Source organism: Lates calcarifer, linkage group LG15 (genome assembly GCF_001640805.2).
Source record: "Lates calcarifer isolate ASB-BC8 linkage group LG15, TLL_Latcal_v3, whole genome shotgun sequence".
NCBI classification, from domain to species: domain Eukaryota; kingdom Metazoa; phylum Chordata; class Actinopteri; family Centropomidae; genus Lates; species Lates calcarifer.
Genome location: NC_066847.1, coordinates 1,489,992 through 1,510,876, shown reverse-complemented (window position 1 = coordinate 1,510,876; position 20,885 = coordinate 1,489,992). Strand labels below are relative to the sequence as shown.

Below are 20,885 nucleotides of genomic sequence, written 5' to 3'. Positions count from 1 at the left end.
TTCTGGGCTCATGTGAACAGAGTTCTTCAGATTTGTCACCGTTCCCGCCTATCGCTCCCCCATGTCTCGCCGTGTGATTTGTGGCCCCCTAACGTTCGCCCTGTGAGCGAGCCGGGCAGCGGCGCTTGTTAACCCCAGACATTAGCTCCTGATCTCTGCCGCAGGGCATCATGCAGCAGCAGCAGCAGCAGCAGCCGCCAGAAATATGAGCTGAATCGATGCGTCCACGGGCCAGACAACAGCCCCGGCGCTGTAAATGGCTCGGCCCCTGAGGACGCAGTGGAAAAGTCTGCATCAGTGAATGATGCAGCAGATTTCCACAGCGGAGAAGGAGCTCAGGAGCACAAGCTGGGGTTTAGTTATATTTGATAAAAACACATGACTCAAAGAAGACACACCAAGAACAAATGTCATCTAGAAACAGACAAAAACACAAAATGAAACCTGCACAGCCTCACTCAGTCCACTCTGAACGTTTATCACCAGGATAAACAACATATTTAGATAATTAGAAAGGACCCGAATCCACATATACACACAAAATAACATGAAAAATATATTTGAGTAAATTCAGGTATCGTCCACAACATTTATCGTCTTTTAGCGATGTGTTTTAGTGCAGTTTAGATGGAATATGTTTGGATAATAAACGTTTTATCTGCCTCTTCTGATGTAGCTACATAAACTGACTTACCAGAAGATATTTCACATAAAGTCTGTTTTCAAGAAAAATGCGTGAAATCGTAATTTTAGCTTCTCAACTTTAAGGATTTGCTGCTTTTCTTTGTTTATTATGAAAGTAAACTGAAAATTGTTTGGTTTAAAACTGTTGCTTTTGGATTCTTTGGCTATTTTCTGACATTTTACAAATTTACAAATCAACTAATTGTTAAATTAGAAAGAATATGAAGTAATCATGAAACATTTTAAAATAAATATCAAATAATGGGGAGGAACTGTTAACACAAACATTTTAAATGAGGTGTAAAGTATGTTATTTTTCAGGATTTGTGTGCCATGGAGATAAAATCTAGCTGTTGTAATTGGTCTGTGTGATGAGTTGATATTTAACCAGAAAAATTAAAACAAACACAGTCAAACCTGTGAGAACAAATTTATTCAGGACAATTTGACTTTGAGAAAAAAGGCGAATCAGCACCTCGACGCTCTCCTGGTTAATAAATCGAGTCGTATCACAGAGTTCAGAGTCATAAACTCAGCTTCCTCTGTCTGTGGAGGTGTATCAATCTGTGAACCAGAGCACAAACAAACACACCAGCCCCCAATGAGCTTCCCTCTTCGGTTCCCACAGCGGCATAAAACCTCCCGACTGGGCATTTATTAACAGAGGTCAGCAACCTGTCACCTTATATGGAGACTGCAGTCGGCCTATCAGATCTGTAGGTATTTCCTGCCAAACACGCTCAGGCTAATTTTATCTTGTGTCTCTGCCTTTTGTCTCCTCAGTCAAGTAGCTCATTTAAAACAAGCGTAAGCATTTACTGTAGATGCATAGATCAGCAGATCTAACTGTTTAACCTTAAAATATCAGCCTCAGATTCACTGTGATGGTTCACTGACTTGTAATCCGCTAATCTGACGTCATGACCGATGAAAGTCCTGCTTCCTGGTCCAACTTCTCTGAGTCTCCCCTGTTATACAGATGTTGCAGTGCTGTGTCCCATGTTGTTTGAACAGACTTGAATAAGTTTCAATTTGTAAACGAATGAAGAAAAACAAAGTTTGATGCCCGCGGGTGCTAACGTTAGCTAGGTTAGCTGGCTAGCTACCTAGCTAACATTACAGGGTGTTTCTTGCTCTTCATGTTTCGGTTGCCAGTCCTTTTCTGTGCTGCCCAAAAATAGCTAACTAGGGTCATTCATTTTCACCGTTTCTGAGCGAAGATAGCTAGCTAACACCAGCTTTATTCGCCTTAGCTGGGCAGCACAGAAAAGGACCGACAACCAAAACACAAAGAGACTCTAAAGTCTTTGTCCACTGCTTTTGTTGTCAGCCGCTGTGAGTGAGATGTAACCAGCTGGTGTAGACATCACAACAAGAGTTATTTATATAACCGTGGTTCTATGAATTATGAATGACTGCTGGATGTATCGAGGCATTATAATGGCTGGAACATGTCGAACATGTACAGTCACAGGAAGTGATGAGGTGACGATCTGACTGAGGTTTGTTTGGGTTTGAATCCTTTCAGTTAGAGCTCTCTGCTGTGTTCAGGGACATTGTGTCTAGCGAAAAGAAACATCAACGCTTCTTTTCGATCACTTTTCACTCGGGGCGACAGCCGCAAAAGACGACAGGTGAGATGTTAGTTTTGGTTCAGCCCTATTAGCTGTTAGCTGTTAGCCCTGTTAGGACTTGGTGTGGATGGACAAACAGCCTGAAACCATTTCAGGTTGATTGAAAAGATTTGTTGTGTTTCTGATCTTTGTTGGTGCCGACCAGCAACATGTTTTTCAGACTTTCTTAATCTGGACTTTGTTGCTTTCCATATAATCGACGTGCTGTGGCCTTTCTTGTCAACAGTTTCTTGTTCGGAGGATAGTGTGAGTTCTTCACTCATTGGTTCCATTCTTGTTTTTTACTCGTCCACAGCGTACTTTGACCTGGGAACCAAATACTGCTGTGTGACTGGCTTTTGTCGCAGTAATGCTGCCGTGTGATAGGTTGTTAGAGTAAAATGTCCCATGGTTATCATCTTAATCTACATAAAACTTATTGTGATCCCAGATCAAGATCGTTTTAGCCCTGATTACCACCTGAATCTTGCTGTGGATTCATAAGAATCTGATTGTACTGTGGAGTTTTAGGGTGAACAAGGTCAAATGGACGGAACCAGTTAACATCAGTGACCTGTTCAAAAGTTCTGGGAGAGTTTTTTTTTTTCCATCCCAGCAGCAGAAGGCGTGATCCATATTCAGACTGGTTTGTGTCTCATTAATGCGAAGCCATATGTTCCACACTCACTAAGACCTGGCGGGGCGGGGGGGTGGCATTTCCACCTTAACAGCAACTCACAGTTTAAACCTCAGCACCTCTCAGCTCCCGGTGATACGGTGACATCGCCTCAGCATTATGAGCCGAAAGGTGAAAACTGACACCGGACGCTGTTTTAACCTTAACCTCCCTCATGAATTATTAAAGGGAACATAGAAGCAGCAGATGTTCACTGTTTTGCAAAAATCTGGTGTTTTAATCCAGAAGTTAACCAGTTTAACACCAGTTAGCTTGTCTGCAGCATTATCCTCACTGTGGAGTGCCTCTGAGCAAGGCATTTAACCCTAAACACCAGTGTTGAATGACAATGCTGGTTTCACAAAGATGGCAGCCACAGGTTGAGATTCAGTCAGAGATGAAGATGTTTGTATGTTGATGCTTTAATCTGCACAAACAGAAATGTGTAACAGTGGTTCCAGGCCACAATTTTATTTCATTCCAGTTTCCTAATTTTAACAGAGCCCCAGAGAGATTATAGAGAGAAAAAAATACAGTATATAAATCAATTGCATGCACACAAGATACAATTTGCAGATCCCACGTTTTGATTAAACTGTTCCGACGTTTTAGGCCCAAATTTACATGACAAAGAAAAGTTTTTCCCTTGCGTTTTAAAAAGGTTCAGTGTTCACCTGACAACTTTGTGAAAATGATCTTCGTCCACGCTGATCTGCAAAAATGATTAAGAACGCGGTATTACGTCAGGCCAGTAGATGGCGATGTAACTTAATGAGTCTGCAGCACAAATACAGCTTGATAGTCCGTCATAGCTGTTGTTGTTGTTCTTCTAGTGCATGGCTATTAGTCTGAATTTGCAACAGCCATGTGCGAGGTGTCGTCACAGTTTTCGTAAGAACTGCGTATTGCCAGCTCCTTTATATTTGCAGGCGAGTATTTCACACTGTCGCATTTTTTATTTGCATTTCGCTGAGTGTGAAAAGACCTCAAGGGTTTTCAAGAGATTACACTCTGGAACCTGGTTTCAGAAGTTTTCATTTTCATGCTCCCAAAAGGCCAAACCACAACAAATGTTTACCATTTTATGCAAAAATCCAAAATGAATTCATGCACATGAGATAAGTGTTTACAGAGAGCCAACACAACAGATGGCTGTTATTAATGATTAAGTGTCACAACTTCTGAAAAGCACCGGATGTTCTCTGAAATATCTTGTGTGCATGTAAGAGCATTTTGAGTCCTTAATGTAGTAAAATGACCAATCTGTGACTGAACATTTCAAAGATGAAGTTAATCTTTTGTGTTTAACAAGCTGCCTTAACAGTGTCGACATTTAGAGAGAAAACACAGGGAAGCTCTAGCATGTGTTAGCAGTTAGCTCATCACCTGCAGCAGTTCACCATCTAGAACAGCAGTCAGAGGCCTGGTTACGCTAACACGCTAGCTCAAATCACACCGGGGCTAAAAGAGGTGATACTGAGTAATGTGAAGCAGGTATCAGTCATCTGTTTGTCTGATTCAGACCCCCTGAGTGTGTCTTTGAGAGGAGGAATCAGAGCTGACTGTTCAGCGGAGAAGATGCTGGATACTCCACAGTCAACAGAGAGGTTTTCTGTGATTGAACAACCCTCCAGCTGATTGAGGACTCTGGCCTGACATCTCCTGCTGCCTTTTAAGGTCAAAAACAACCTCACCAATTAGGACAAGAGGGTGAGAGAGGCGTTACAACTTTTCAAGGCTTGATTGCTTTCATAGAAAGATGAGACGACTGCGTGAACATAAAACAGTCTGAAGGTATTCACTCTGAGCAGCAACAAGAGAAACTAATTGGTGATTCCAGCGTGTTCGTGTTTCTCCAGAGACCCGACTGAAAGTAGTTAATCTTTCACAGAGCTCCTGCTCCTCCGCTCTGCCGCTTAAACTAATCAGCCCTGCCCTCATTAACTGAGGCCAGGTTGCAGTTTAGTTAGCTTTTCACAGCTAACAAATGCTAATTAAGAGCACATAGCTGAACAAGCGTGTAAAGGCTCACCAGAGACCATGAGAGCAATGAAGCATCTCCAGCTACAGTTAACGGGTGATTCTCATTTAGACTCTCACAATGAACCGTGATGAGTGCTTTGATTTCAGGATTGTCAATATTACCAGTGGCTAGTTGAAACAGAGGTGTAAACAGAGGAAGAACTATAAAACACAGTCATTTATCAGGGCTGTATGTCTGCCAGCTTCCTCTGGAGATCTTATTCCCCTGGTGAGCGAAGACAAATTCTCCAAATATAAAAAAATGACTAAACAAATCATTGGTACCAGAGCTCAGAGTGATTAGTCTGACAAATGAAAAATGATAAACTGATTATCAGAGTTGTCATGGATTCATTTTGTTATTGATTTAAAAAATATGTGCACCCAGGATTCCCATGAAAGCAGCATTAATGGTGAAATAATATAAATTATGATTATTACTTGATTTATTGCTTTATAATTTGAGCTCTAATTATTTTCACAGTCCTTCTAAACTGTAGCATAAGTCACTCCTAAATTAAAAGAACATTTTCCCATATATTTTCCGTATCTGCAGCATCATATGACAAAGAACTTAATATGAATTTAAGAGAGGTTTTCTTGAGATATTTTGCATCTTTGTGTATTAAATGTTGAAGCCATACTGTGGGTTTAAGGAGGTACAAGAGCAGATTCCAGACGATAGCGCCTCATCAATCAGCTGAATTGCCAGGAAATGTTTTCAGTGCATATAATATTCAGGGAACTGCAACAGACTGTGTGTTTGTAGTCTCAGTGGACCATATATCTCCTTAAATATGTCAATTTTCAAGCATGTGCTGCAAAAACACACACACATCTGTAGTGGGTAATCAGTAATGAACTGTTAACGCTGCATTTAAGCAAATATTCTTCTAAATGCTGTTGATACAAGGCAGGATGGATCCATGCTTTCATACCCAAACTCTGACTCTACCATCGGAATGTCGCAACAGAAATCCAGACTCATCAGACCAGGCAACGTTTTTCTAATCTTCAGTCGTCCAGTTGGAACTGGAGCCTCAGCTGCTCACTGGATAGTTTCTCTTTTTTGGATCATTCTCTGTAAACCCTAGAGATGATTGCATCACTTAAATCACCTCTCTCCCCCGTTCTAATGTTCAGTTTGAACTTTAGAAGGTTGTCTTGACCATATCCACATGCTTAAATGCGTTGAGTTGCTGCAGTGTGATTGGCTGACGAGGAGTTGAACAGGTGTACCTACTAAGGTGGCTGGTGGGTGTATATGCAAAGCACACCTGGCTACAGGGGCTCAAACCTGCAGAGTAGTTGGGTCGGTTCTTTTGTGATTGTTTTGGTTCCTCACCTGAGTGCGATTACCGTGTTTTCACCTTAGTCACCATAGTCCGATTTACCAAAAAGAAACACCTTTAGTTTCACTATTCCCCCCCTACTATGACACTCCTGCAATATAACATCAGTCGTAAAAAAAGCAAAGCTGTAGCACCCTCCATGTTAAGAGAACTTGTTTTATCCATGTAATGGGCAAACCGAGCTTTTTATAATGAGCATTCCCTAAAAATAAACATTTCAGCTCAGTGTTGAAAATATCCTGGACTGATTTTGAACCCTGTAAATGAGGCAGTGTTTACCTTTATTTCCCTGTCTTTTAATGTTTCCATGTGTTTACTCTCTCATTATATGACTTCACCCTCCACCGTACGCCTTTCCTGCTTTCCTATCACACCAACACAAATAGACCCAAAGCCAGCAGCTTGGCAGCCTCTCTGGGTTTATCTGCTGTATAATACTCTGGCCTCAGTGCAGCAGAAATCTATCCATCACAGTTCCCAGTGCTGGCAGCCTGCTCTCCATCCTAAAACACCATTTCTGGTTCAGAACCAGACAGTTTCAGGCATCTCAGGAACATCTAATGCAACACCAGTGATGTAGATTAATGTTTATAAGCATGCTGCAGAATGTTTCTCTTGATCAACAACCAAACCTTCCTAAATATAGAAAAGGATAGAGAGAACATGCTGTACTTTATGTTTGTAATATGTAAAGCAAGGAAAGGTTTGATAGAGCTTTAGTTCATCAGATAATTTTAACAGATGAACACCACTGTTCTGATGTTTGAAGCCTAAATACTCAGAATTTCCAAGTTCCTAGTCGGAGGTTTTGACTGGAAACACTCTAATTTCACTGTTTATAGCAGTTTGTTTCACGTTAAGTCAGATTTGTGTTTTGGTAACAGAAAGACAAATGAAACAAAAACGGTTTTAAACAATGAAAAATGCTGAAAAAAAAGATATCTTTGTGCCTTTTCTCCTCCTCTGAGGTGTTCTTCAGTGTAGTATAGATTTGTTCTGATTCTCCGAAAGAGCAACAACAACAAAGACTTTCCCGTGAGCGTCCATGTTTTTCCGACTTCTAAACTGGAACGTGGTCAACTCGGAGGTAACGTCACTCCCAGTTCTGACTTTCAGTTTTAATTTAATTCTGCAACACTGGTATGTTGTATAAAATCACACACTGGGCAGCAATACACTGGCTTTGTTTGGTTGGAAGTAAACAAGCAAAATACTCTTCTTAAACACGATCTTTGTGTAAAAGTGGCTTGAGAATACTCAGACATTTTATTTGCCTCCTCTGCAGAGTGAGGACATCAGACTCTCTTGATGGGAAAACAACAGTGAAACAAAGTCAATTACTTTTTCTAGAAAATATATCATGAACAAATTATAAACATATTTTATCAGAGACAGGGTTGAACCAGGACCTGAGGGCTGACAAATAATACTTTAATAATTCATAATTTCATGCATGAAATATTCAAATATACATCATGAAGTCTGTGGTAAATGGTGGAGGGAATATTAGTGGAATGAACTTTTGGTTAAGTTGCACATGTAAACCTGCAGGTCTGGTCTGATCGAACCAACACCTAACAGAAAGCACAGTTCACAGCTAAATGAGACTAAATGAAACATGTCCAACCTCAGTGAACCTGTACCAGTGTTGTTCAGTATTTGTTTCACCGTTTTTTTCTGGTCTCTTCATTAAGTCTTGTTTAATGTTTCACATCCTGTTTCATGTGTAAACAAACCTTAGATGAAGTCTCAGAGCCACTTCACAGGTCTTTCAAGGCTTTTTTTTTTTCTTCAGGTGACTCGATGCCAACTATGACTCATTTCAGCCACCATGTCTCATGTAACTGATGTTATGTAATACAGATTCAGTCAGTTTATACTCCTGCAACAGTTTGTTTTCCTCTGACCATTTACTGATAAAAAACTCTGAGTTAAGCTTTTAATCTGGACTTAATTTAACCACCTCTAGACTCCTAATAATCATAGTTCAGAGAACTGACTGTGACATTCACAGCTGCATACATGTAGATGGTGTTTATTAAAGTGAATTACTGATGAATCGCCCTGATGCACGAGTCAGACCAATAATAGCCTAATTTGTCCGCATAATTCATGTTGCAGATACAGAAAGAAAGAAATGTATGGCAACAAAACAGCCTAAACCTCCAGCTTATTATACGATACTGTTTGCCGACTGTAAATGCAGTGATTTGAAGCAGCATTGGAGTCATTTCTCACAGTGAAGGATTTACCTGGTGTCAGATGATGAAGAATCAAGGTCGGATGTGTGTTTTTATCTCGGTTTGTTTTATCTGTATCCTGCTCTTTAGGCATTGACTGGATCTAAAGTGATATGTTTTTATGGTGCGTTCCATTTACATTGGAGGTTGGATTTGGGAGTGACGTCACCTCCGAGTTAATGGCGTTCCAGTTGAGAAGCTGGAAAAACATGGATGCTCACTGGAAAGTTTATAGCTGCACTTTACTCTCGGAGTATAGACCACTTCAGAACAAATCTGCACTTCACCTGAGGAACACCTCAGTTGTTAACGTTGGATTTTAGTGTAAACACTTTAGAACGTTCTTAAAAAGCTGCTCAACTTTAACTGTTCAAGAAAAACATGTTAAGTTTAACCATGAACACGAACCGTTTCAAACGTATCCTGGTCTAACCATTGTCACTGCTAGCCGCTGTTAGCAACACCAGTTGATAACAACGCTCTACGCTGTATTTGCTCATACAAACAGGACAAGTTTCTTGTTAAAAGGGAAGGATTTAATTTAATTTCTGTAGTGTCAGATTTAATAGCTCCTTCCATCTTTTTTTTTTAAACACAATGCAATGAACTGTGATGGGTGAGTCCCTCAGGCTGCAGAGATGCTGACATATAGGTAAATGTGCATAAAGGCCTCAAAATGTCTGCGAGAGAGCTTTCGTGCACTTTGATAGTCGGACGAACCCTAAACCCTCAGTGACTTGGCAGGAACAAGCCTCAAGTCCAAGTATTGACGTTGGGATTGGACCAGAGCTGACGTCTGCTCAGTCTTTACTGAGGCTGCGACAGTTGTCACAGTTACATGTTTACCTCCTCTCCACTCAGACTCTGTAATCTGTTGCTGATCAGGGCTGCAGAGGAAGAATAAAGATACTCTATAATCACAATAATCACTTGAATGCCTGATGGAGGTGTTAAATCACAGCGGGAACAAAGAGTACGAGTGTCACTGACGGCCTGTTGGACCGATCATCATCATCATCATCAGATGTTTGTAATTGCAGATTTATCAAACCATCACAGCCTGTGTTTTGTGTCCTTTTAGCCCCGCAGGAAAAAAAAGAAAAGACAAAAAAAAACACACCTTGATTAGCTCACATGCTGTCAAAGAGCAGACGAGGTGAAGCTCAAGATAAAGTGTCGTCTTTCATATTAAGACATGAGATCACAGCTGATGTCTGAAAATTAGACGACGAAAGAACATGAAGCCAAGAAAACTAAAATATTCAGAGGGGCAGGGAGGACTTGGATTCAGTGTTTCTAAACTCCGCTCTGTGACCCTGAAGATGTCATTTCCAAATTGATTTCGAGAAACCTAATTGGAGCTCAAACATCCGCCGCCATCACGCCCCCGTGCACAGGAGCGGGGTGATGTCACCGCCTCGTCTCCCGTCGCCGTGGCAGCGAAGCGTGCAGCCGATCATCCTGAACAAATCCTACCCACAAGGCCGTGCTTCGGTCCTCTTTTCCTCTTCCTTTACCCGCACGTTCCCGTCCATCTGGCAGTAGTTAAAGATTAATACACTGGAATCTGCAGAGCCGAGGAGACGGAGCGGCCCAGGGGGAGAAGACGGGTGGTTTCATCCAGGGCGGGGGGAGAAGACGGGTGGTTTCATCCAGGGCGGGGGGAGAAGACGGGTGGTTTCATCCAGGGCGGGGGGAGAAGACGGACGGCACATCAGCACAACCCCACAGATCAAGACTGAAGAGTTCAAGAGGTTCACATTGATCTCACGTCTCAGTGAAGGATTTATTGACTCTGGCTGCACAGCAACCAGCAACTTAAATACTCCATATGTTGCCATTATTTTACTTCCTTTGTGCGGTGCAGTTTGTGTTCTCCATGTTCTCCACTTATGTTTTGATGAAGAAATTGGTCGTTTCTGTCGGTCAGGTGTTATGCCGAGTCAAAACTGACTGACAACGCCATCAGCAACCCAGCAGGAGAAACACTCCGATGTGGAGTAGGATTTCATAACTGGGCGATGAGCAAAGCACCAATTTACATCTGTATGAAGGAACGAATCTTTATATCTGGTGTGAAATTCTGAGTCGGGAGCAGCCCTAAAAATACTTCCTGTACTTATTTTATGACGTGTAGTGCGACAAACACACTCCTAAGACCTGAGCGTTGATTTTGTCTGCATTTTTAATTTCCCCTAGCTGTTTGGGATCAGTAGGACCTGGTTAGTATAACAACTAAACCATGTCTTTGAACAGGAAGTAGTTTTTGAAAAAAAGAAAGTTAGCATATGGAGACAGTGGGTTTATTTTGGTGTAGAACAAAATAAAATCAGTGTGTAAAACAGTTTGTTGGCTGTGCAAAAACAAAACTGCAAACAATGCGACATGCCTAAATGTTTCATGATTATTTAACGTTTTGAAACTCTGTACATTTTCCTTCCTCCGTACTCCAAACTAGAAATGTCCATTTGATGAATAAACATCCGGAAATCATAAAAATCAAATATGAATGGTGACGTCCAATGAATGTTACTGAGCATAAAAACTCTGATCAGGTTTTTATCTAGATCTCAGTTGTAAAATGTCTCAGCAGAGATTGCCAGCATCTTATTTTTATACTGTTGAGAGCATTGTGATTTCATTAACTGCACAAAAAAGTGTCAGCTAATGAGAACAACAGGTCTGAGTTTATCAAAATGAAGTACAAGATGCAGCAAACCAAAAATGTAAAGGAGGACACAGAGTCTCAGGAGGTTACATTTAGTTCAAACTGCTTTTATAATACATAGAAATTGATCTGTTTTGTAAAAGGGAAGTGAAGCAGTGAGTAAATATTCCTGATTCAGTAAGTATTGAGTAAGAAGGGTGAATTTTACATGAGTCAACCCCCTGCCAGTCGTCGCAGCTGCCGCTGAGGCCTGAGGGCTGCAGATATGCAGGAAAGGAACCAGAGTCGCTCTGATAAAGTGTCAGGCTGCTTCATATCTGCTGTCCCACACACAGGCAGCTAATACAGCCCAAAAATGGCTTGTGCTGGTGTAGCTCTGATATCCGTGAACATGTGTAACCAAAGAAAATGTTGACCACAGAGGTGGCAGATCAGAAAACAGTCACTTTGTGATGTTTTTGTGAGGCACTGAGGGATAATTTCATCCTGACTCTACAGGAAGCAGATTAGAAAATGTTCACATTGGAAGGCAATGAAAGACCTACTCTGCTGCAGTTTAACCTCCTGAGATCCTGCGTCCTCAAACAGGGACATTACATTTTGGGTTTGCTGCACCTTATGCTTCATTTTGCTAAACTTAGACCCGTTGTCCTCGTTAGCTGACACCTTATTCTGCAAAATCACAATGCACTCAACGGTGTAAAAACAAGATGGCTGCATTCTCTGTCAATAAAAGTATCCGAGGAACAAAACCAGATCAGAGTCTCTGGTTGAAACTTGTTTTTTTTAATCTTCTCAGCCACGTTTGTTGTTTGATACGACAACAGGACGTCTGGATTTTTCAGCTTTCATCAGGAATGGACAAAACGTTGAACAATCATAAGACTTTTTTAGATGTGTTTTATTTTGTTTTTGCACAGCCATGTTTAGGCCCCGAAATAAACAATTTAATACACTTTATTATATTATACGGTAAAATAAACCCATATGTTAACTTGTTGAAAGATATGCAGTGCCTCGAGATAAGTTCTGTTGTGAATTGGCGCTATATAAATAAAATCTGACTTGACTTAAAGATATGATTGTAAAAGAACATTTATTTATTCATTTAATATTCAGAGTCAGTACCAAAATCTAAATCTGATGCAGAAGGATTTTGTTTTGGTGGATTTTCATTGTATGATATGTATTTTGGATGCATTCTACTTTGAAAATTGTCCACCAAAGTAAATAAGTCGCGTTTGATCTGAGCTGGACTGATGGTGTGTGTATTTAAGTCCACAATGAGGCCAGAGTCGGGAGGCCTGCAGAGCTGTTGTTCTGGTGGGTCATGATCCTCCTCAGCAGGAGGGGCCCTCTGGGGCTCAGGACTGAGCGTAAAGCAGATGACAACATGCTGTTGTATCAGAGCAGAGCGGTGCGACTTCATTTTCAGTCCCCCGCAGTTCCAGCCTCAGCCAATTACCTCCCCCCGACGAGAAACCTTGGGCCCCCCGGGCGAGAAACCAAATGGACTGTACACTCAGTGAACGAACAGCGTGTCACGGACGTTATCGAGCTGCTGCCACTTCTGACCAACCTGCATCACAAACCCTCCAAACCTCATCTGTTTCTCTTTATCTGCAGCTCATCCCCCTGGGCCTTTACAGCCTCCTGAATGCAGCTCTGAAAGGACGTCTCTATAATAAGCACATGATTACTTTCACTGTGACTGCAGATTTATTGCAGGATTACTGCAAACCCATAGAAAATACTGACAGTGACATCTCGCTCTCGAAACTCTTCTCAATCTCAGTAATTCAGTGTGATCGCAGAGTTCAGGTTGATGCACGAACGGTTCATAACATGACCAAATAAAGAAGAGGAATGCTATGAAATTACATAATGACACCTGCACCGTCTGCCATGTTGAATCGCCAGTGATCGCTTTTAATGAACCAAAACCCAACAACCCTAAATATGTCTATATTAGGTGTAGAGCAGAGTGGGTCAAACACAGTTTCGAGTAAGATTACTGGTGTAAAAAAGCTACTTATGATGATTTATTGGCCTCTTGGTGGGAGCAGAAACTTTGACACATCACCTTTTTAAACTGATTTTTTTTAGCAAACAGTTTATTTTCACATTCAGCAGTTTCAGAGTTGGTGTTCGATTAATCAAAGTCCAGCATTCCCCTGGGAAAATATAAATATAATATAAATATAAAATATCTGTCTCCTTAGCCGCTAAATGCTCAGCTATGTTCACCAGCTGGTCTCAAGTAGACAGTGGCTTTTTACAGATGTTCTTCTGAAAACAGCGATGAGAGCCGTGGGAGTCAACCAGAGCAATAAAGCTGTGGTCCGGACTTGGGATGGGCATAATTAATCAATTATTGATCACTAAGGATTTTGTAAATTATGTGGAATTTCATCAATATGTTTGTTTCAGTGGCGTTGTGTTGTGCGTCTTGAAGCAATATAATGATTTTAACTACGTGGCAGCAACCAGCAGGGGGCGCCATTAAAATTTTACAGGGAAAATTGTAAAAGAAATCGAATCGTTTGATGTGGGACCATTTCAAGCTAAGAAATAACGAAGCTCATCGTAAATGATGTTATAATAATTAATAATTTGTTTGGTTTGACTCGGAACCTCGAGCTCTGCTGCCTTTATTAGTAAGTAAACGCCATCACTGAGATTCAAGAGATTCCGCTACTTCTCATTATAAAACTATATATATATATATATATATATACCTGTAAACATACAGCCATATAAAACTGCTGTGTCTCAGATTATGCCATGTTGGGACCTTGAGTTTTAAAATCTTGATTGATGTTAAGAATCTTTCGGAATAGAGTTTATTTATTTTTTTTATATCAACACAAAGGAGGCATGAAAAACAAGCTGTAACCACCAGCAAATGTTTGGTGTTTAATTGTTGTTATGACTCTGGCTGCATTTTACTTTTCATTCAGTCATCAAGCTCATTAAGCACCTGGGCTCGGCTGTAGCACTGTCTGCTCTGTGGAGTGACGGCTGCCTGAGAACAGCTGAATTATTGGTGACTGTTTTTATTTACTCTTTCAAAATGACTCAGATTTACCCTGGTTCCACACCCGTGAGCTTTATCTACATCTGTAAACAAAGAAAAGAGTCTCTGGGCTCATTGACCTCTTGTTTCCTCGACTGGAAAAACATCCGAGCCCAACAGAGCTCTGTAGATTCAGTGTTGTCGTCCTCCTGTGCCAGAGGGCCGACTGTTCAGGAACCGTTACGACCCATGACACCTGAATGTTACAGCAGACTGACTTTCTGTCGATCTGTTCAGGATCACAACTGTCCTTGAACAATTAAAGTCTCCAAACTAAAGAAAATAACAGTAGAAGAAAACTTTGTGTTTCTTTATTTCACCTCTGTGTGATTTTAACAAAGCAATAAAGACAAAATTGCAACAAAAACGGCAAGATAACAACTCTGAATTTGAACATGAACTTGAATCTGACATGTTTCTTTGACTTTGACATGACAAATATGTTAAGTGTTTCTAACAACCTGTTTGGACTTAAAATCCTGGTTCCAGGTGATAAAAACAAAATGACTTGCACATGAAACACCATTCGTCCCCATGTTTTGACTGATTCGTTGGCATGTTTTACTATTTCATGCACGTTTTGACTAATTGACTAATTTGACTTTTACAATTTTGTTTTACGAAATTTCCTTTTACGATTTCATTTTATGAAAAGTTTTACTATTTTATGTACGTTTTCTCTGATTTGTTTGCACGTTTTACGATTTCATTTGCTTTACTATTTCAGTCATGTTTTGACTAATTCATGCGCATATTTTTACTATTTCGTTCACGCATTTTACTATTTTGAGTGCATGTTTTTACTAATTTTCTCACATTTTAACTAAATCATTTGCACGTTTTACTATTTGCTAAATCTGTGACCACTTCGGGGTGCCGTATAAGTCAATTCTGCCCAGCTTAAAATTTGAAAATGGTTTTTACTTGATAGAACTCACAGACACACAAAAAAATCCTAACCTGTAGTGACTGAAAGGAGAAGGTGATGTGAGTATCCGTTCACTCTGTTCGACTGTGCTGTAGTAATGAGTTACAGTCTGATAACAATGTGTAGGTGGCAGTGATGGAGGCTCCGGTCCTTCCAGCTCAGCGGGTTGTCTCTTTGCTGCCAACTTCTCGCTCTGATTAGACCGAGTGAACGGCGAAGAAGAAGAAGACGAGCCAACAAAATAGAAGAAAGTGTAATTGAAAGGCTGAGGACTTAATAAAGAAGCTGACAGCCTTCTTACTTCTCTCACACACATCTCTAATTAAAGAGTCAGGACCTGATGTGCTCAGGAGGCAGGATGCACCGTGGCGTTAAGCACAGGAACATTAGGGATCCAGATTCAACCAGATCTAATTAGCTGTTTGAGGCGAACACAGAGGCCTGTAATAAAGACAAACAAAGAAAAACAAACACTCCTTATTAAGAAACTATGCACTTTCAGAAGACGTCAAGAGGTGAAGTCAAGTGTGAAGCAAAACTCCCTCTGACAACATCCTCAGTCACTCAATAAGTGATTAAACATCCATCTTTCCTTCCTGTTTGTCTTTGGTAATCAACGTTACCGCTAATGGTGGAGCTGTCAAACTCTCTGAAGGCCGTTTCTTTTCTCGTGCAGTGATGTAGAGAAACCACACAGCGAAGCGTTTTAGTTAAAACTCTCTCAATCAGCCGGGGCGTCGGTCTGGGACTGTGTTTGGCAAAAGCTCTGAAAATAACATGTTCCCAGATTCATTTTAATGGTGTAAATGAATAATGAGAACAGAAAAATAAATCTGCTTTGAAGTGTCTGTAAGAAAAAATGAAAAACCTGCTGCCAAAAATCAGAAAAGCTGTCTAGGCCATTTTGCATGTACTTTCTCCCAGCTAAGTCCATCTCTCACTGATCAGAACTCCACAACTCCAGTAGGATGATCGTGTTGTTGTGGATCTAGGCAGCTGGTCGCTTAGACCCTCAGTGGTTCGGTTTCTGAAAGGTCTCCTCTTTCATCCCTCAGGACTTTGCAGGCCTGAATATACATGTACATTGACAAAGTGGAGGCAAACAGCTGCAGGATACGTACAGATTTTATCAAACTTTTCCCACGTTCAAGCTTCAGTCGGTACAAATGCTTTGCTCGAGGGCTCGTCGTCGGCTCGGCTGCAGCAGCTGTGGCAGGGAGGAGTGTGCCTCATCCACCTGAATGGAAGCTGAAGTATGAAAGTGAACAGAACAGATATTTTGAATCGATTTTCTCAGAAGTAGACACCTGACATTTCACTGAGTGGCTTTAATTATATATTTTTTCTCCCGCAAATCAATGAAAATAGCAGAGAAGTGAAGAAGTGAATGCACCATTAAAGCAGCAGAGGGACGTTGTCTGCCTGGAAACGACTACAGCTCCTCATTATTGCTGTAAAAAAGGGGAAAGCTACTCGTTTATATCACACACCATGACAACACACAACTAGAGGAGTGTTAAAGGTTAGAAGCAGTGATATTTCTCATGACCTTTACTTTGGCGAGACGAAACCATAACTGTTTCCTCTGACTGCAGGAGGAGTCTACATTTCTCAAAGTCTCAAACCGCAGGAATTTTACTCGATTAAAGCTTGTTTCATTTTATTAAACTACACCGATTGTATGAGTCGTAATTATTTAGAGCTTAAATCGTCAGTTGATCAATTAATTGGTAGAATAAGTTGAAAACTGTTTTAATAATTGATTTGTTTGTGTGAGGAGTTTTTTTCTTTTATGCAACCAAACATGTTTGGGTTTTGGAGGAGCTGATTCATTTTGAAGCTGGTATTTCTGTGGTCTTTTTTATTTTCTTTAACTGTCGATCCTCTGCTCATTTGGGTTTTTTTATCAGACTTTTCTTTGAGGCCTTGTCCCGTCACAAATCCAGCACTTTAGTCTCAGTTTTGATTAAACATTGAGGATCACTGGGCTAATTTCAGCTCACATGAAAGGCGCTCTGTTGCCTTGTTTTTATGCGTTTAAAAAGTCAGACACCTCTCACTGTTCTGATTCTTCCGGCTGCGAGGACACTAAACCATCCCGACAAACTCTGATCTTAAGCACAGCATTAAAACACCAAGATGAAAGAAAGAAGAGGAACAAGGTACAAAAAGGAGATTAAGACGATAATTGAAATGACCTTTGCTTTTCTTCTCTTTCACCCCTCACGTGAAAGATGGCAGCTGCTCAATGGCTTAACTCCTCGATTTTTAAATGTCAAGAACGATAGGAAGATTTCGTCAGATCTCAGGATTAACGAGAGAAGCTGCAAAGTGATTAATGAAAGTAGGAACGTTGTCTTACTCTCTACACTTTGTGGATGATATTAAACTTGTATCTGCTTCTGTCAGAGTGTGAAGTTCAGGTTCCAGGTGGTTTGAAGTGTCCATCCTGCGCAGATCTGATGCTTTTTAAGAGCAGAACAAGATCCTTTCATCTTCGGAGCTGTGGAAAGTAAAAGAGTGGAAGCCGGTCGGTCGCCTTTCATCTCAACGCATCTATGTGAAGTGAGGAAGTGTGTAGAGGAGGTGAGAGGTCAGGAGGTTGTCTGCTGCACTCTTCCTGGTTTTAGGGTCGTGTCTGCACTCTGACCTTTGACAAACCTGACGCAGCAGCAAAACATCAGAACAGAAAATTACAGGTTTAACAGCTGAAACAAACTCGGCAGGTTGGTTGTGGATTCAGGCTGTCTCAGTGTGAAACAGATCAATCTGCTTCTTGCTGGGTCGAGTTTTCTTTAACATTTTCTGTCGTCATTTTCTCTTTTATCTCGCTCCTACTTATGATGTGATTCTCAGACAATTAGCATGTGTGCTGCTGCCAGTTACTACTCCTACACTCTGTGCTGTGTTTGCGTATTCCAGCTACGTCAGGTTAGGTTGTACGTCAAAACATGGATGGAATGAGTTTTATCGACGTTGTATCGACTGTGTCTTATATTTCTATCAAGGAAAAGTTATTTGTGATAATTACTATACACATATATCACTTGTGCAGCTGCTTATCACGGCCCAGTTACATCTTCGTCAAGTGACATCTAGTGGCTGTAGTAAGTATGACATCTGAAGTAGACGTCTAAAGAGCAAAAAAGTACTTTCACACAGGAGACTTTAGTTTGGTTCCCACCTGAACCCGATAGTCCAACACCAGTTATTATTGGATGTTATTTTTCTCTTTCTAATATTATATTTACACAGTAAATTATTAATAAATTATCACATCTTCGGGTCAGTGTGAAGTTTAAATGCTGAGTCAAGCATTTGTTGACCTTTGACCTCACGGACGCGTGCAGGATAAAATATGAATCGAGGCAGTGCGGATAAAGAGGCAAACCTTCCCTGAATGAATAGTTTGAGAAGGTTTTGTAAAGAAATAAGAGGCAGAGAGCAGAAATTACACAGTGCAGAGTATTTTTAGATCAGGAGGAGCTTTTTCAGCCGACGGTAAACTCCTTTCAGCAACAGGGAGGGATTGTTTTGTTTTTTTAAGAGCTCAGTATCAATCGGAAGAAAGCTTTTAGCCCCTGCGTGGTTTCTGCGGTTTCACTGTTCACTTCCTGCTCAGAGGTTATTAAAGCCCTGAAACAATAGAGGCGGTGGGACAGGAACGGCAGGCCGGAGGAATGTCATCACGCCTCTGGAGACTTCCTGAGGCTCCGACATCGAGACGCAGACCTGAGAGGACGCCAAGAAACTGTGGACGCTCAGCATCTGAGAGACCGAGAAAGCAGAGCGGCTGTTACAACACAAATACAAAACTATCAGGTCTAGATTTTACAGAAAAGATCAGAAATATAAAGAGAGGTTTAGATGACTTGACTCTCAGTTGAGATGTTTCATCCATCGCAGTCTGCACTGTTATTAAAATGATCTTTTTTTTGTCTTTATTTACAGTAGAAATATGACACAGGAGTAAAACAGGACAAGACGCCCTGAAGTAACATGATCTCATAGGATTGTGTGCAAATATTTTATACTTTTTGGGTTAAAAAAATTGTGCCATAAAAAGGAAAAAGTGCGAACTGATAACACCCAAACTTTATTCATACACAATCTCCTGAGATTTGGAGATCGGCCTCCACTCAAGATGAATTACCACAAGATTTTTACATTTAAAACCCACAGAAAACTTGTGAAAACCTCCTGACTGTAACCTCAGAGCCTCCCGGTGTCAGTTTGCCGATAAATTCCATCAATAACATTGATTTTGTCTGAGTGTTGATATAAAATATCAGCTCCTGCAGACTCAGAGGCCTAATGGATTTTTCTCTGTGTAACTACAGAACTGAACAGCTGATGCTCTGAGAGAAGAGCGGTGATAGATTCCATTGATCCTCCTCCTCCAACAGATGAGTCAGTGTGATTGGCGGCGGCGGCAGAGGTGGCTGCTAATCTCGCCTCAAGCTGTCTGAGTCTCTCTGACCGCCACGGTATTGATTATTGTTTTCTCTCCCTGCCCATTCACAAACACACGAGGACTCGTTTCATTGCTGAAGAAACAGAAAACTGAAGCAGCGACTGAGACATCACCTCCTAATTGGATCTTAATTTTGAAGTCTGGTTGTGGAGATGACACTTTGATAGCTACTGTCCTGCTGCTCTGGGTCGCAGTTTGGCAGCTTAATGATGTCTTTGTTACTGTAATAACTCCCAGTCCTGCTTTAGGAGTTTAAAAGGGTTCATCAAAGGAAAAATCTCAGTAGAAAACTTCTTAGAAATTGAATTTATTCTTCACTCGAGTGTGAACCTGTTAATCCTTTAGTAAAGTCATGTTCGGAGGGTGACACTTCTTCTTTATGACCGTCTGAATAAAGAGGCACTAAATCTTGTTGTAATATTGTGAAGTGCTCTGTTGTACGTTGCGTCTCAGATGACTAAAGACCCTGTTTACGCTTCATGCATCAGACAGATTTCTGATCTCAGAAAATCATCCAAGAAGACTTTAAGGATTCAAGTCTGACGCTTCCAGATGTTGAAAAGATGGAACTGTCTCTCCAAGACAGGACTGTTCATCATATCGCTCGTGATAATTGGTACGAGGGGAGCTCAGGATGAGGAGAAGGACCCAACATTCAGGCTCAGAGATAGGGCTTGCAAACAAAATGATTTATCTCAACCGACAAAGGAAGAACCAAAAGATTTACTGTCGGAAGAGCCGGAGAAAATCTGACAAATCATCTAAAGATGGTAAAGACACGACTATATATTCACAAAGAGACTAATGAACTAATGAGACACAGGTGAGACAGAAAACAAGTAAAAGCAAAAATGATATGACAGGGATAATTTCCAAAATAAAACAGGAAGTAAGCAGGACTCAAAAAAACACAAGGGAGCAAAATACCAAAATAAGACAAGAACTAAAAGCACCAAAGATTCACCAGGAAGATTATTTCCAAAATAAAACAGGAACAAAAGTCACCGGGGGAACAGGTCGTAACAGATAGAACCAGTGCCAATTAACACAAAAAAAATCAACAATACAGCAGCCTGATGACATGTTGGTGTGTTTGCAAACCGTAGCGCACAATCTGGTCTTATCTCAACACAACAATGGCGGGAAACCAGA

General features: G+C 40.9%; 1 protein-coding gene across 2 annotated transcripts in view; it reads left to right on the top strand.

Annotated features, from left to right (window-relative positions):
- The window catches only part of npr1b (natriuretic peptide receptor 1b), a 75,377-nt gene that overhangs the window by 8,058 nt on the left and 46,434 nt on the right, over positions 1 to 20,885 (top strand). The gene's annotated exons all lie outside the window — the stretch shown is intronic.